Source organism: Aptenodytes patagonicus, chromosome 1 (genome assembly GCF_965638725.1).
Source record: "Aptenodytes patagonicus chromosome 1, bAptPat1.pri.cur, whole genome shotgun sequence".
NCBI lineage: Eukaryota > Metazoa > Chordata > Aves > Sphenisciformes > Spheniscidae > Aptenodytes > Aptenodytes patagonicus.
In genome coordinates, this window is record NC_134949.1 from 128,611,461 (window position 1) to 128,627,849 (window position 16,389).

Below are 16,389 nucleotides of genomic sequence, written 5' to 3' on the forward strand. Positions count from 1 at the left end.
TCACTTTTCTGAATACCAAAAATACAGACCATTGGCTTCAAACCTAAAACAATCATATTTCTTCATCGTTAATCAAATTTCTATTTTCTATTTCCCTACTTTGCAGAAGGGAAGAAAAAAGAAAAAAGAACCATTCTTCTGGAAATCCATTTCCCCCCATTTTCTTTTCACAGAAAAGTATGATTTGCTTCTAAAGTGACACTGCTAAGGAGGTTTAATGAATGTTTAACTATCCAATTCTACAAATAATTATTATATATCTCCTAAATTAGGAAAAATAAACAAATTGCTTTTTCTTTTTAAAAGTGATGCCACAGCATAGTTGTTTTCCATTTAGCAGGGCTATTCTATTATTTACAGGAGAGAACAGGTACATGCTGCTTATAATCCATTTTTAGGCTTTTCTTACGTATAATTCTGGTTTTGAGAGACCAGGAATACATCCCAAAGAACACAAAGCTCTGACACATGGACAAGAGGTGGAATTTCCATTGTTGAAGATTGTAGTTCAAGATAATCCCTCTTCCACTTGCATGCACTTCTTCAACAAGTCAAATTTCTATGGAATTCCACGAAAGGAATCCTAGTTATGCCTTAAACCCAATCCAAATATAAAAGGTATAACCAAATTTCTCCTAGAAAATAACTGGTAACCAGAACACAATTCAAAGAGCAGCATTCATCAGAAACAGGGCCCAGTATTACCATTTCATTATACCTCATTTGCATCTTCTAAATGCAAATCAAAACCAGGGGAAATGCCAAAGATCCTTTCATGAATACAGTTGGATCATAGCTTCAGCAATGGACAGCTTCCAAGAAAATACTGTGGTATGACCACATACTACAGCAATCAGAGCACTGGAAGATGTTAACAGGGGGCATGGAGGGGGAAGTACATAAACAATAAAAGATGACACTTTAATACTACCATAAAACCACGTTCCTGTTTAACTGAACAAAACCACAACATGGACATCATAAAGATAAAAGATCTCCAATTCCGTACCCCATGTATCTCCTGCTTTTGAAGCGTGCTCTGGCAACAACAGACTAGAAAAGAAGGCAAGCTCAAAAACTGAGCATACATAATGCCTTGATTTAAAAGTCATTTTAAATTAAGAAGATAGATTTTCACGTGTGCAACATGGAAGCCTGCAAAATACAGCACACGCCTAGTGACCTTTATCGTGTTCAGGTCAGGCTCATTTGTAGAACAGAACTTAACAAAACTGTCCAGTGTTACCTCAGAGATCCACCAACTGCAATCAAGACTAGATAATCGTGAAGATTGAGAATAATAGTAGTAACAAAAATCCTTCATCACCATACTGCAAAATTGAAGCAAAAATACGCCAGACAACTAAAACCTCTTCAGTCTTCAAAGAATTTAATTTCCTCTTCTGAAACCTATTAGAATTCCCAGTCCAAATGAGTTACAGATTCAGAAGATTAATCTAGCTGATATTTTGATCCTAAGGGTTAATAATAATCAATTTTCAAGGCACAACAGGACCAAGATGCAGATGATTTGTCCAAATGTAATTAATACATCAAATTCACATGAAGCTTTCAGGTTGTCCCTGCCCCAGTAAAATACAAATCAACCATTACTGTTCTGTCCTTTGTTCTGTGACTGGTTTTCTCATTTTTCTCTCATTCCCATTTGGCCTTACAAAGTATTTGAGATTGACCTTAAAAATCTGTTAAGCTACCAGTGTCTTCTCAATAAAAAACAGGGCAAGATTTAAGACTCCGTAATACTTCACTTCAAAAGTAAAGGTGCAAATTCTGAAATGTCAGTATAGATCATATTTATCTGTTCTGAAATACTATAGCTCTAACCGTATGTAACACCGTTAGTACGGTTGATTGTTGATTGTTTATTAGATTTGTCTTAATAAAGATTAGAAAATCTCTTTTAATCTGTGTTTGAACCTGGATGGGACTTTCACAAGGACTGGAAGGTACTACAGTGTTTCAATGTACACAGTATTTTCCCACAAATAATTCAAGGCAAGATGCACATAAAGTTCATTACTTTAGCAACTAACTTTTCTGCCTGTATTGCAGAATACCATCAAGTTCAATGTGCGGCCAAGTTCCTATTGGAACAGCTAGAACAGCTTAATGCGTATCAGGACCAAGCGGGATCATTACACGAAATTGTCATCTACAAAATGTCCTTTTTCTTAACATCATAAGATTCCATGACTCTGTTTACCAGGAACAGACCCCATCTTAAGAAATCTGTTTTCAGTTGCCTCTGTTACTTTTATTTGGACAAGTTTATTACCAAAAAAAAAAAAAAATCCATCCCATGTTTTCCAGTAAAGATTACTTTTTAAATTTAATCCCTGCTATTCAAAATCCTGCTATAAATAGCTTGTGAGGTAGAATACAAGCCCACTTTTTTCCCTCGAAACATTTTTCAGTAAGAAGTAGAAAACAGAATTATCTTATTACAATCCTTTCCTTGAACTTCTTAACAACCCTCACAATTTCTGAAGATCTCATGCTAACAAAACTCATTCGTTGGCTACTAACTTCTAATGTAATTTTTATGTTATCAGATCTCTCTCTTCACTAAAATCTACAGTAAATTGAAAAAAAAGCTGCAAATCAAAGCAGACTGTACCTCAAATTTGAAGTTGAATGTCTGGGTTTTTTCATTACACAGCCATGCTATTAAAAAGCAGACAAATTAGAAATGCTATTTCCAAGCCGATGCTATTTACATTTTCTACAAACTATAAAAAAAATGTTAAAATGTTTCATACCAACCACTAGATGGCTCAAATACCTCTTTCCATTTTACACGCTTATGCAATTTAAGAAGATTGTCAAGTTTATATTGTGTGTTCTGCTACTTACATGCACTATTTAATGCTGAGCAACATTTCAATTATATTTTACAAAATGTGTAAGACAGTATTTTATCGATAGGTAACTCAGAAGGCAAAACTATATCTGTATGTACCTTTTTATGTAACTGTAATGTAATAAGCATGTTGAAGCCTTTTTGGGCTTGTTTGTTTTAAGCAATCAAGAAAAAAGTAAATTAACCAATGAGGAAAAGTCCATCCATCTCACAGACCTCCTGTATTAACCCAAATAACTGGTTTATAGTTTCTCTAAAGCAGCAGATGGAAACAGATCCCCAACATTTCATGTGCTCTGTTCTGTAGCTATTTCAGGCCAAGTTCACAACAAAGCCTTTTTCTCCATCTACAAGCACGCAGCCAGTGCTTCCAGCAGAAAGACATCAGCCAGACCATCACAGTTACACTTTATAAACACAGGGTCAGAAAAAAGCACCTGTCCTGTGTAACAAGTGGCCATATTCACATTCAGACTTACAAACGGCCATCTTAGACTGACTCTAGAAATGTATAGCTACCACATCTGGGTCCAGATATTGTTCACCAGTAACACGCTTATCTGCCACAAGCAGTTGAGACCCTGTTATCGACTCCAACTTTGTATTTTATAAACACAAGAATATACAGAGAAAAAGTTATGCTTGCAAATGAAAATCTGTTTGGCAGGCACTTCTAGAAAGTCAGAGAGTAGAAAAAGACATAAAAGAGTCAAAGCAGCCTCAGGGCAGCATCCAGTCAGGACCTTCCAACTTAAAAATGAAAAGGAACAGTTTTTGCCATAGTTACATAGCATTGCTGATTCAGAAACATTCCCTAATACTGCCTCTCATTTTTGCTGATACAATCATTTGTAGAGTACTACAGCCAACTGGATGCCAGAACTGATCTGAGTTATTAATATCCAGATAAAAAAGGATTATTTTTAACTGGATCAGTTTCCCAGCCAAGTTCACTGTGTAGCCCCCCCATAATCAACTGCATTAGCACAAGTGAAAGAGTGGAATGTAAGCAAAGTAAGTAAAAGCTCTTTAAGCCTACACTGCTACCAACAAAATACATATCAAACCTACAATGACTTTTCAAACACAAAGAGTAAAATCGTAGATAAAAGATTTAAACAGGCAACCTACATTTAAAAAAAAAAAAAAAAGCAATACTTTATTACCTCCTAAGCCACATATAAATGTTTGACTTGAGAGAAATCAACTTCTATGGGTCAGTACAAGATGGATAAAAACACGAAATAACATCACAGCCTGCCTGTCATTCTTCTCCATGGAGGTCCTTAACCAGTGAGACACATAGGCAAATACACCGTTTCTTCTTTATGACTCTAAGGGGCAGGGCCAAACGTAGGTAAAATAATCCCTTTATTTCATTAAAAAGCTGGTAATGTTTAGACAGAAATCAGAGTGTATCCCACCATACTACAAAATAAAAAAAAAAACAGGAGAAACAAAGTCCCCATGCAGTTGGTTGGTGGAAGTCTGAAGGAAAACTATGGAAAAAAAGACAAAGTTCAGCACCCTTATGAGACCAGTGACTGTTTTTCATTTGCTTATTATCACCAGGAATCAAAGTCTTTGATGACATATTAAAATTGCTTCCAATTCCAATTGCCCCTTCCACAGCTGCCCAAGTTCCAGTGGAACCTGCAGTCCAGCCCACATCACACCAGGCTGCAGAAGGCGCACATGGGCAGGGGGCCACTGCTCTTCAGAAAACCTAACTAGGAAAACAAGGTTTTACAGTTTAGGTCGCATCCTGTGGTCACAGGGTCTCTCAGCCGTCTGTTCGAAGCGAAAGAACAGTTTTTGTGTTCAAATGTGTGAATGTTTATTTCTTTACTGAAAAAATGAAAGATGAAGTTTTGACACTATGGTGCCTAATACTTCCTCCTGACACTACTCAATATATAATAACAGTTCCCTGGAGAATATGTACCGCATAAAAAATTCCACTCAGGCTCTTGTACATAAACAGCCATATGCCTTTGGGAGCTGACAAGCTCTAGCAGTTCCAGTCACAAAGACTGTAAGTGTTCGGGAGAAAGAGGGAAGGGTTCAAATAAAATTTGTTTAGATTTGTACAAACATGAAAAAGAGAGGGCTACCTATCTACATGTTCTACACATTCCCAACACCTGCAAAAATACTAAGATCCCTGTAAGGGGTGTATTACAAATTAGTATCATTTAGTTTTGGCTTCTTCAAGGTCTTCAAGAAATTTTATAGTACCTGAAAAATCATTAGGTTTATACAGGATCTTTAAAATACACCTATATACAGCATGCTTGCACGACCCTGCTTCTTGAGCAATGATCACAAAAAAAAAAAAAAATTGTTACCGGATGTGTGCCTGCATCCCAGCAGCCATGTGAAAGCAATTAATATACAAAAGTCATTATTCCTGTGACAAATATATTCTGGCATATATAATAGATTAATTAATGTAACAACTTGGTAAATAACTACAAAGTAATTTCATCTTATCTTTAAGAAGTTAATCTTTTCAGAGAGTAAGTAATGCCAAAATACATCTACTACTTGTAGAAGAAAATTGGCTAATATATCTTTCTTAATTCATTAAAAACTTTCCTTTTTTTCCTTTCACAGAAAAGTTCTTAAGAAGGTGAAGCAGAAAAAACAAATAAACAAAAATCCCACACCATCCAAAGTAAAAAAATTAGTTGGTTGGTTTTTTTTTTTTTTCTTTTTTTGCTTGTAAGTGGTACCTATCTTTGAAATTACTATGCTCTCCTCCCCGTCCTGCTCCCATCTCATGTCCTCTTTAGGAAAAACAGTACATTGTCCATAGCCTTTGCAACTCCCCACCAGTGCTGCATTTCCCTATTCCCTATAGCTCCCCTCTGAATGAACACTACTCTTTCAACTTCTCTGAGATACTACTGTCCCACCATTTTCACTCATGGACTAAACCATACATGGCAAAACCTGCTGAAAAAAGCTGAAGAGGGAGTCTAGTTCCACCACTGTCCATCAAGCGGCTTTCCAGCATTATCTGTAAAAAAGCTTCTTGTCACACAGGGAAGGACAGGGTACATCAAGACAAGACTACTAGTGAATTATCAAAAACAGCATACAGTAAGTAATTCAAGACACATTAATAATTTCAAAACTTGATCTCTCTGGAGATCATCTAGTCCAACCTTCTGCTCAAGGAAGGGTCAACTAGAGCAGGTTTCCCAGGACTATGTCCAGTTGGGTTTTGACTGCCTCCAAGGACAGAGGCGCCACAAACTCTCTGGGCAACTCCTCCACTGATCAATCACCTTCACAATTAAAAACAAAAGCTTTCCCTGTGTTTAAAAGGAATTTTGTGTTTTCAATTTGTGCCTGCTGCCTTTCCTTCTTTCACTAGGCACCACTGAGAAAAGTCTGGCTCTGTCTTCATTACTTCCCACATCAGGTATCTGTACATCCTGATAAGATGCCCTGGAGCCTTCTCTTCTCCAGGCTGAACAATCCCAGCTCTCTTAGCCTCCGCTCCTTGCATGACAGATGTTCCAAGCTCTTTATCAGCCTCACGGCCCTTTACTGGACTTGCTTCAGTATCTCCCCGTCTCTGTTCTATTCGGGAGCCCAGCACTGGACCCAGCACTCCACATGTGTCTCACCAGGGCTCAGTAGAGAGGAAACATCACCTCCCTCAACTTGATGGTGATGCCTTATGCAGCCCTCTGCCTTATGCAGCCCAGGATGCTGTTGGCTGCCTTTGCTGCAACAGCACATTGGTGCCTTATTGGTCAACTTGTCCACCAGGACCCCCAAGGCCTTTTCTGCAAAGCTGCTTTCCAGCCAGTCAGCCTCCAGCCTGTGCTGGTGCATTGTGTTATTCCTCCACAGATACAGGACTTGGCATCTCCCTTTGTTGAACTCCATGAGACTCCTGTAGGCTGTTCAGGTCCCTCTGAATAGCAGCACAACGATGTGGTCTCTTCCTAGCTTTGTATTCTCTGCAAACTTGCTGAAGGTGCACTCTACCCCATAACGCAGGTCATTAACTGAAGATGCTGAAAAACACTGGCCCCACTATCAACCCCTGGGGTACACGTCACACTCACAACCAGTTCTTCCACGTTTGCAAGCATGAGATGAGCAGACCATCTCCCCTTGTTGGCTCCTCCCTCAATTGCGTCAGGAACTTGTCATCAATATACTTCAGAAGCCTCCTTGCTTGTACCCTATCGAGTTGCCCTGCCAGCCAGTATCAGGATGGCTAAGCCCACTATTACGACCAGTGTCTGCAAATGCAATGCTGCTTCCAGTTGTCAGAAGAAGGCCTCATCTACTACTTCTTGACCAGGTGGTCTGTAGCAGACAACCACCACCACGTCACCCACATTGGTCATCCACTAATCCTGACCCATCATCTCTCAACTGGCTTCTCAACTGTCCAAAAGCAGGGCTCCATGCATTCTAGCTGCTCTTTCGTAAAGGGCTTCTCCCTCTCCTCACCTTCCCAGCCTGTCCTTCCTAAAGACCCTGTACCCATCCACTGCAGCATTCCAGTTGCCTGAGCTATCGCACTGCATCTCTGTGATTCCAGTGAGATCATAGCCCTGCAATTGCATGTGGACCTCTAACTCCTGCGATTTTTTCCCCATGCTGCATCCATTTGTGTACAAGCACTTCAGAGAGGCACCCATTTCTGCTGACTTCCCAGCAAACATAAGAGAGATTCCCCCATAGTGCTGTCCTGTAGGCACTTCCTTATTTTGTCCATACCCTTGAGGTGGGGCCACAATATTGATTAGCATAAGCAAATTAAACACAGAGGAGTTCTTCTTGACCTCTATTTTTCTTTGACAACGACTGCTCTTATTTCATACCTATTAAAGGATTTGGCTTTTCTCTTTTTCCAGCTAGATACGCCGACCTAACAGAAATTATAAGATCTCTTCACAAATGTTTTCAATCAAAGTACAGAAATTAATGTCTGTTCATGTATACACACAAACATTACTGAAACATCTTTTTTTGGAAGATGACAGTTTATTGAAATGTTTTATTCCCTCTTGTATGGCAAGTGATCATCACTATTTATACCCATCATCTTCAAAACATTTTATGAAATGGAACTACTAGTATGGAATTTTACGTTCTTGATTCACCATTTTTCCAACCCTTTCCAGCAAAGATAGGAATCCCACTGAGTTTACAAGCAGCCCCATTATTTCCCTGTCAGTTTCTCACTGCTGGAGAATCACTGCTGTGTTGGAAAAAAGCCTTAATATCATTAATTACACAGCTGCGCTACCTAAAGCACTCCACATAAAATGGGAGTGGACAACCTGAATATACTAAGGCATGAATGACTACAAAGCGATTCAAATATGCACAAGCAAACCAGTAAAAAACCAAAGGAAAACAATCACAAAAATTAAGTGGCAAAACTGTCTATGGTTGTTCCCTCGAATGTAGAGCCACATTGTGCTGGGCAATAACTAGAACCAAGTTGAATCTGGAACTCTGCTTAATGGAAAAAAAAATTAAGTTGAATTTTTAACCAAGTTCCCTAAGAATGCTGTTGCTACTTATATGTTGTTCTTTCCAGCTGAGTAACTCCTGAACCTGATAGCTGCCTTCAAATGAATTTTATAGAAAGCAAGACATCTCAAAGATGAAAAACTTGAGGAATGTCAGTGAAAATACCTGCTGGATAGAAAAACGAGCCCCTGAACCAAGGCTGACTTTCAGAAAGCAGGTAAGAGTTTAATTACTCTCTCCTCTTTGGAAAGAGACACTTAGCTCATTAGCACAGATTTAAATCAAGCATGTGCTTTTCCTGCTCAGAGATGTCATAGGAAACAAGATGTCATTCAGGATGCTTCAGTAGGAAAACTAGAGGAATTCCAGCTCGTGTGTGCTCACAAAGAGTAGTGGGAGAAGAAAGGACAGGAGGTGCAAAAGGACAACAGACACTAGCCCATCATTACCCAGGCTTCATTAGCTCTAGCATAAAACCAGTTTGTTCTGTAAACTGAACAAAATCCCACATTTGGAACAAAATTCTGAGTATCAGCTTTAGGAAAAAAAATCTCACTGATCCGCTTCAATCTTGACTCAATTTTTACATTAGTCAGTAACATCTGAAAACGGAAAAATGTTACTGGATAGCATATTTTGGGGTATACATTTTATGTACTGTTATAAATATATCAAATATTAAAATAAGAATGTGTTAATTTTTTTAAAGGTTTGTTTCACGTATCAAAATGCAAGATCATTGATTAATAGTTGCTAGTTAGATATCAATCAATTATTACTGAAAATGATTTTCTAATTAAGACTGTAGTTGGTTTAGTAGTAACCACTAATTGGTGTTCTAATTGGTGATTTGCTGTTTTATTTGTTAGAATGTACAAATACTTAAAATAGGATACAACAGACACGGCAGCAGGCCCACATGACAGGCAGCTGGGGGAGCAGACAAGATGGCCAGCAGCCAAGAGCAAAGCAAAGCAGCTGGGCAGCCCACCAACCATTCCCACAGAGTATTTCAATTCCATCAAATCATCATTTCTTAACAGAAAACTGTACATCAGTAAATTTTCAGCCCACTCTGTGAATATATGTACTAGTGAGTTTAAGAGCCTACATTTTCTAAAGGCAAAACAAACAAAGAAAAAAATACAAACAAGCCAAATGATAGGACACTTCTTTCACTCTCCACCATCTCTTCTCTGCTAATTCTGCACTGCTCTACTTAGCTCCTTCTTCCTCTACTCCAGAGCTCAGCTTTCTTTCCCTCACTAATCCCCCTTCTTCTTATCATTGTATCACTGCTGCTGTACCTGATGTTACTTAATTACTTCTGTCAACAGTTTAACTTTTGAAAAATTAGCTCTGAAAAACTGCAAATAGAAACATCACAACTGTCCTGAATCAGGAACCTGAACATTTTTAAATCCAGTCTCTCCTCAGTTCTGACTATTACCCTTATCTTACAAGGAAAGGTTATAAGAAACCCCTCAAAGTTGGTAGTTTCAAAATCTTTTCCTCTGGGGCAGTTTATTCCTGAACTCCGTTGCTTATGCAGTTAGCTGATAGCCTGAAGGAGGAGGGAAGAGAGGACAGAAGAAAAGGACCAATTAACCAATGCCATAGTACGGGGATTTCCTCCTCCTCTGTTAATTTGACAACCTTTTGCAAACTCTAGGGAGCTCTTATTTAAAGATACCTTGCTAAGTTGAGTTCCACAAATTAATTTTACACTGCTGCTCCTCAGTGTGAGTGGACACCTCCTTACTCTTGTACTAGAAGTCAGCAGAATCCCTTTCTAACCCGTATACATGGTATGTGTTGATTCACCTTCACTCCAGTCTGTCTCCTCTGCAAACAGTTCTTGGGATATGCTTTTATCATTTATCTGAAATTTCATTTTGCTGTTCTACATTTGAGAGGAGGATGACTAGATTCTAGCAAAATGTCAGGTTGAACTATACTTATCTTTTATATAAGACCATGCTTTCCAGTATAGGCTTCTATATTGTTCTTCATTATACTAAATACTTTTGGGGCTTCTAACTTTTTCTTTATACTCTCTACTTTTTCTGATGCTCAGGTCAGTTTCCTGAGCACTATCAGCTATGTATACATGAGATGGTGGATACAAATAGTTTCAAATACTTCCATATAAAAATCTCAACATACCATATGAAATTCCACTTGCTATCTTAATTCTCCATAATCTTTTTTTTGTACTTCTAAATTTCTACCATTCAACATACAAAATTTATCTCCTATTTTAGAATATCAATATTCACTTTCACTTCCGACCATTAAAATCATTAAAATATTTAAAACCAGCCCCACATTTACAACTCTTCCATATGACAGTGTCTAATGTACATCAATTTAGATTTATTTTCCTAGATCAAAGATGTGGTTTCTCCCCCCTCACAACACGATTAACAACAATTTTCTATCACTTCAGAGAACATTAAGGACTGGTTAAGCTTATATCTTGTATGCTATTTCCTGTCTTTTCTGAATATATGATTCTTCTCCAGTGTAATCTGAATCTCTCTACCTTCTTATTTAAAGTAACATTTTCAAAAAAGACTTTACAGCTTTCTTACACATTGTCTTAAGGTCCAGTTATCTATTACAATGGAATTTCCATAAACAGGATCATTCTTTAATTGCAGATATCAAAAATGAAGTAAATTACACCCACAGAAAGACAAAGATGGTTCTAAGGCATGAAGACAATGATGTGGGCAGCTTCATAAACCTGTGATCATGGCCTTGCAGTCACCTAGCAGATCTCAAAATGGGCAGCCATCAATATCCTACCTTGAAATTATCAATACTCTTTGCAGTGCTTTAACCAAAGAAACCTATTCCTCAAATGTACAGGAGAATGAATACTAACATGGAAAGATTATGTGAATTAATTAAGGGTACTTAAGTACTGGTCTGCCAGGAAGAACTCCCAAAATAAATAAATAAATAAATTACTCCTTGGGAGACAGACAATAGCCATTGAAGACCTGCTCTGACAGACAAGGAATACGACAGGCAGGGAGCCTAAAAAGGTCTCTTCGTGATCAATGTCAGGGAAAAGGAGAGAATATGAACTCATGTTCTGGAAGGTCTAATTTGGGCTTGATGCCCTGCAGAAGCATTTAAGGTAAGAAGTTTTGTGGAACACTTCCCTCTCTTTAACGTGTTTTTGACATTACATTTGATCCTTTTCTTAAGCATGAACACATCCACTTTAGGATGTGCTTTAGGAAGGCCAGGCTATATTTAATTTTTTAACGTGGTAATTAAATATCTGATTCTGTATCAACTGGTAGATATATTCAACTTCTCAATTTCTCTTAAGATTTCACAGAATGATAGCTATGCCTCTCAATCATTTTTAAACCTGTTTAGTGCCTTCACTGTGTGACTGGCCTCCAATGAATACTTTTCAGGCCTAAATTTCAGATCCTCTTCAGTAAAACAAAGAGAATCCTCAGGCTAACAACCTGTTTCAGCCCTCCCTAAACCCCTTTGAGAACTCTGCTGTCTGTGCCATATGCATGGGGTGAAAGAAATAAAATAGAATATCCTACTTTATTTACTTGCATTTAAATGAAGCGGGAGTTTCTATACCAAGAATTTTGAGTAACTTGGCTTTATGAGATCCATGTCTTACATTTTCTTACACACGGCCACTCACCCTTCATTCTCTGTTTCTAAAAGCAAAGTCTACCAAAGTGACTCAGGAAAAGATGCACGCTTCTGGATTTAGATCGGTTTGATAACCCAGACCAATGAACTGCTGTTCATCTCTCACTTGACTGACACAGCACAGAGACGGGAAACTTTGTTCCACTTCTCACAAAGTAATCCTTTGTCGACATGGCAGATCACATTCTTCCCAATAATTACAAAACTGTCGACCACTTTCTTTTCGCAGCCAGAACAGATGAGTTACCATGGAAAGGAGCAGTGCTTCAAGACAGTGCTCCAATACCTCAGTGATTCACTGTGTTCCAGCCAAATAACAAAGCAAAGTCCTATCCCTGGTACTTGCTCCCTGAACTTGAATCACCAAAATATCTCAAGACATACACAACATCTCCCAGTTTGTATGTACAGGCTGTAAGACTAAGAATATATAACTAAAACTAGAATCCCAGGAAAAGAGAAAAATCAAGGTTTAGAGAGGTTAGTTAACAGGGAACACGGAAAGATGCCACGTGAATTCGGAGTTACACATCTACGTAAAATACCAGAATTAGCAAAACCACTGAACAGTTGCATTTTAAAAACTCCAAAATATCAACTGTGTTCCTTTAGAGCCATTTTTATTTTGTATTATTTTTCCAAGGCGGCACTTAATATTCATTCTCAGTTCAAGACTAGTTGCCTTCCTGTGGCATCACTCATCTGGGTTTGTCTTGAACTCAGAAGTGACATTCATCACCTGTTTGCTTCAGTTTTCTCTTTACTCAAAGCCCAGGCCAGAAAAATTCACCAGCAAGGAGTACCCGCATGTTATCTTTCTACAAAAGCCAGTGTTACAGCCATCGTGACCGAGGAGAGACGCCCAAGGAATTTGTTTGACATCAATGCACAGGGAAGAAAGTTCAGGAAAGAAAAAGGCTGACATTCCTCTGAAAGACATATTGTCTGAGTGAAGTGAAAGTGCCTTCAAGACAAGCTTTTCTTCAGAACTTATTTACAAGTTTCAGACAGATAGAGGGCTCTGTTTGCCTAGATTTTGAGATCAGAAACAGAACTAAGACAGGGTTATAAAGTTCCATTATGAACTAGATGGGTGACTTCATTTATGTTATTATATTTTTATGGATTTAAGAGAGCGAGAATAGGATAAAGTGTACTGAAATTCTTCTATAGCTCCACAGAGTAATTCTGCTCTAGACAACATCCAATGATTGCATTTAATCAGAAAATCATCCTTCCTCTCCAAAAGGTAAAGACTATGTCACTAAATAGAAACATAACTCCGAGTAGGTGATCCTGGAGGGAGGGGGCAGGTTATCGTAAAAGTCAGCAGTAACATTTAACTTTTAAAATGTTGCTGTTGGAAGTTACTACTAAGAGTAACTTCATTCACTTTTCTATCATTATTTTAAGCCTTCCCCTCCCAAGAATACTGTCCCAACCTCCAGTGATTTGTGGTTCAGAGGTTTCTAAAGCCAGACAAAATGTCTTCATATTTAATTGCTCTTAATGGATTTTTCTTCCCTGAATTTGTCCAGCTGCTTTTTGAAACCATTAGAACATTGCAAGTCCGCAGCATTCTGCAAAACTGTTGCAACTTTCTATACCTCCAGTGATATGAAAACTTCTGGAAGATGCCGTAAAAGCATGAATTTCCTGCAGCAGTTGACAACAGCACAGAAAACACAGAAAATATCACCATCAGCACTAGTCTGGTTTAAAGAGATTTCCCCTTCTCTGCCACCACTATGGGTTTTCATCCCTTAGCTATAATGAAAACAGTCATTTGGAATGATAATCACTTTATCTTCTTTCCTTTCCAAAAACAAAGTTCAAGCTAACTGCACGTATGACTGAATCCCCTCTATTTCCCCCCCCCCTTTACTAGATCCTGTTTGATCCACCTTCCCTTCTACAGTGTTTACCAGGATTGGAATCAGGTTTTTCAGCTTACTTGTTTTCAGAAAAAGTTCACAAAGTTCTGATTACATCATTAAGATAGCTGGGAATGGATCTGTGTCTGATTCCAAGAATCAGAGCTCGACAGGTAAACACATGAAATAGATCCCAATCCTCTTTGGGAGAAGAGAAAAACAATACCTGAAATACTGTCAGAAAACACGTTAGACAGCATCAGTGTAATTATGATGTCTGGTAATACAGTTTTATTGCTGTTTTTCTGGTGACCCTGAGAATTCAGAAAGAAGAGGCTAGAACAATGCCTGCAATAAGAAAAACACTAAGTAAAAACCTAATCCAGAAAGAAAGACTGAATGAGGAAACCAGGAAAAATAGCTACATTTATTTTGGCTGGTAATACCAGATAAAATTTAATTGAGGAACTTCTTGGCCTTGCAGAACAAAGACTAGGCTGGGAAAGAAGAAAACAGGGTGAAAGAGCCCTAACTGACTGTTATTTCTCCCATATCTGAGACGCTGGATCCCTCATCAGTCCCATTCCTCTGGCAAATGAGATGAGAAAAATGACACAGCATGAGGAATAGAAGTTACGAGTTCTGAGTTATCCTTCAGAAGTTGGGAGGGATAACTTGTACAAAACAAAATGATACTGCACAGTGACTTCAGAATTAATGCCCAGTATTTTTAATATAGCAGCCCAGAGAAGTGGCTGAGGGTGACAAGCTAGTCTTTTCCCAGGTTCTTCTGAATGCTGGTAAATCCCTACCTACTTACTACAAACTTGCAAGCTGCATAGGAACAGACGATTAGATACAGGTTTTCTAGGCAGCTGCAAGACCTTCTCAGCACACATTTAGAAATACTTTTGCTTGAAATTATCTCAACTCAAAGGTTTTATTTGTTTGCCGTTAGTATGCTTTAGTATTTCAATCTCCAGTATTTTTTCAGCATCTGGCCTTCCCTTCAAGGAGAGTACTCAGTGGTTTCAGCACCGATCTCACTTGATGCACTCCACGAAGGCAAGCAGACACCAGAGGTTACTTCTTGCTACCCCCTTTATGCAAGTAAACACAAGAAGCAGAACTGATTTCTATTTCTCCTCTAAATACTCATCCTTGTAAGGGTGCTTCAGAGAGCAGAGCACAATCATGCTCAAACACTACTCTAAAAACATTTTAAATTATTTCCCTTTTTTTCAAAGCATGAGCTTATTAGCCTCACACAAGCTTCTCGTAGGCTCTTTAAGAAAGAGACCCCAAGCTCTGTGTCTCCCCATTCTCCCACCTGCTACCTCCTCCATCTATTTGTACTAGATCCACCCACACTTCAACCACTCCTCCCCCACCCGCCCCCACCACACAGAAAAGACTGAATCTGTATCCCTGGGAAAAGGGGGAAACGATGCAGCAGAACACTTTAATTAGGTATATGCTTGAAAGAGTATTTAAAAAGCTAGAACTGAATTGTCAGTTCTGGAGAGAGCAAATACAAAAAAAATCAAAATCTGCAAAATAAAACAATTCTTTGTTTCTAAAACTAGGCAAATATTTCATCTTTTAAAGACAGACCCTTAAAATGTAAAAGATTCATTTCTGAAGGAAAGAAATGCCACTCATTAATGAGACAGTATCTACTTATAGCTTACGATCAACAGGAATCTACAAACTACAAGTAAGAAAAATAGGGTGGTGTGCTTTGTTTTAACCTTTTCCATGCAACGAAAGAGCAATCATACGGAGTATGAAGTAACTGTACCATTACCGTGGCTTCTGCAAACAACAGAATACTTTTGAAAAAGCAAGCATCACATGCATTGTCAATATAGTTGTTTATATTTAGAAAAAGAAACATTTGGTCATTCAGTATTACCAACATTCAGATAATATTCTTGCCTACTGAAGATGTCCTCCATTCAAGTCAGAACTGTTCTACTCAAGTAAATACGCCTCTCTCCCAACAATCTGAATTGATGAGTTTCTCCACTGCCACACTTCAGCATGTCTCATATTTTAGCATCCTACATTCTCATCACAGGGATTGAAGAAAGGAAGCATGCTATTATTCTAAGTACCAGTAGATGAAAGATGACAGTTTTTTATTCTGCACAAAGGAAACTTCTGCAACAGGAGAATTCAACATGCATAAAAAGCTTTTCTGAAGAGACTTTTCCATCAATCCTGATGATACTTACGTTATTTCCACCCAGAGTATTTGGACTTCTAGACAGAAATCGTACATACGGAGAGACAAGAAACGCATTCCTGCTGAATTTCCGGGGTGAAGCATCACCATTAGAAAATGTTATGAATATTGTTTGGAAACAGATACCATGTCTAGGGTGAGGGGGGAGTGTTTCCTCCGAGATTCTGGCTTGTCTTCTC

The 16,389-nt window shown here is 38.4% G+C and overlaps 1 protein-coding gene across 10 annotated transcripts in view; it reads right to left on the reverse strand.

Moving 5' to 3' along the window:
• Nucleotides 1–16,389, reverse strand: part of KDM6A (lysine demethylase 6A) — a 158,238-nt gene that overhangs the window by 83,874 nt on the left and 57,975 nt on the right. The gene's annotated exons all lie outside the window — the stretch shown is intronic.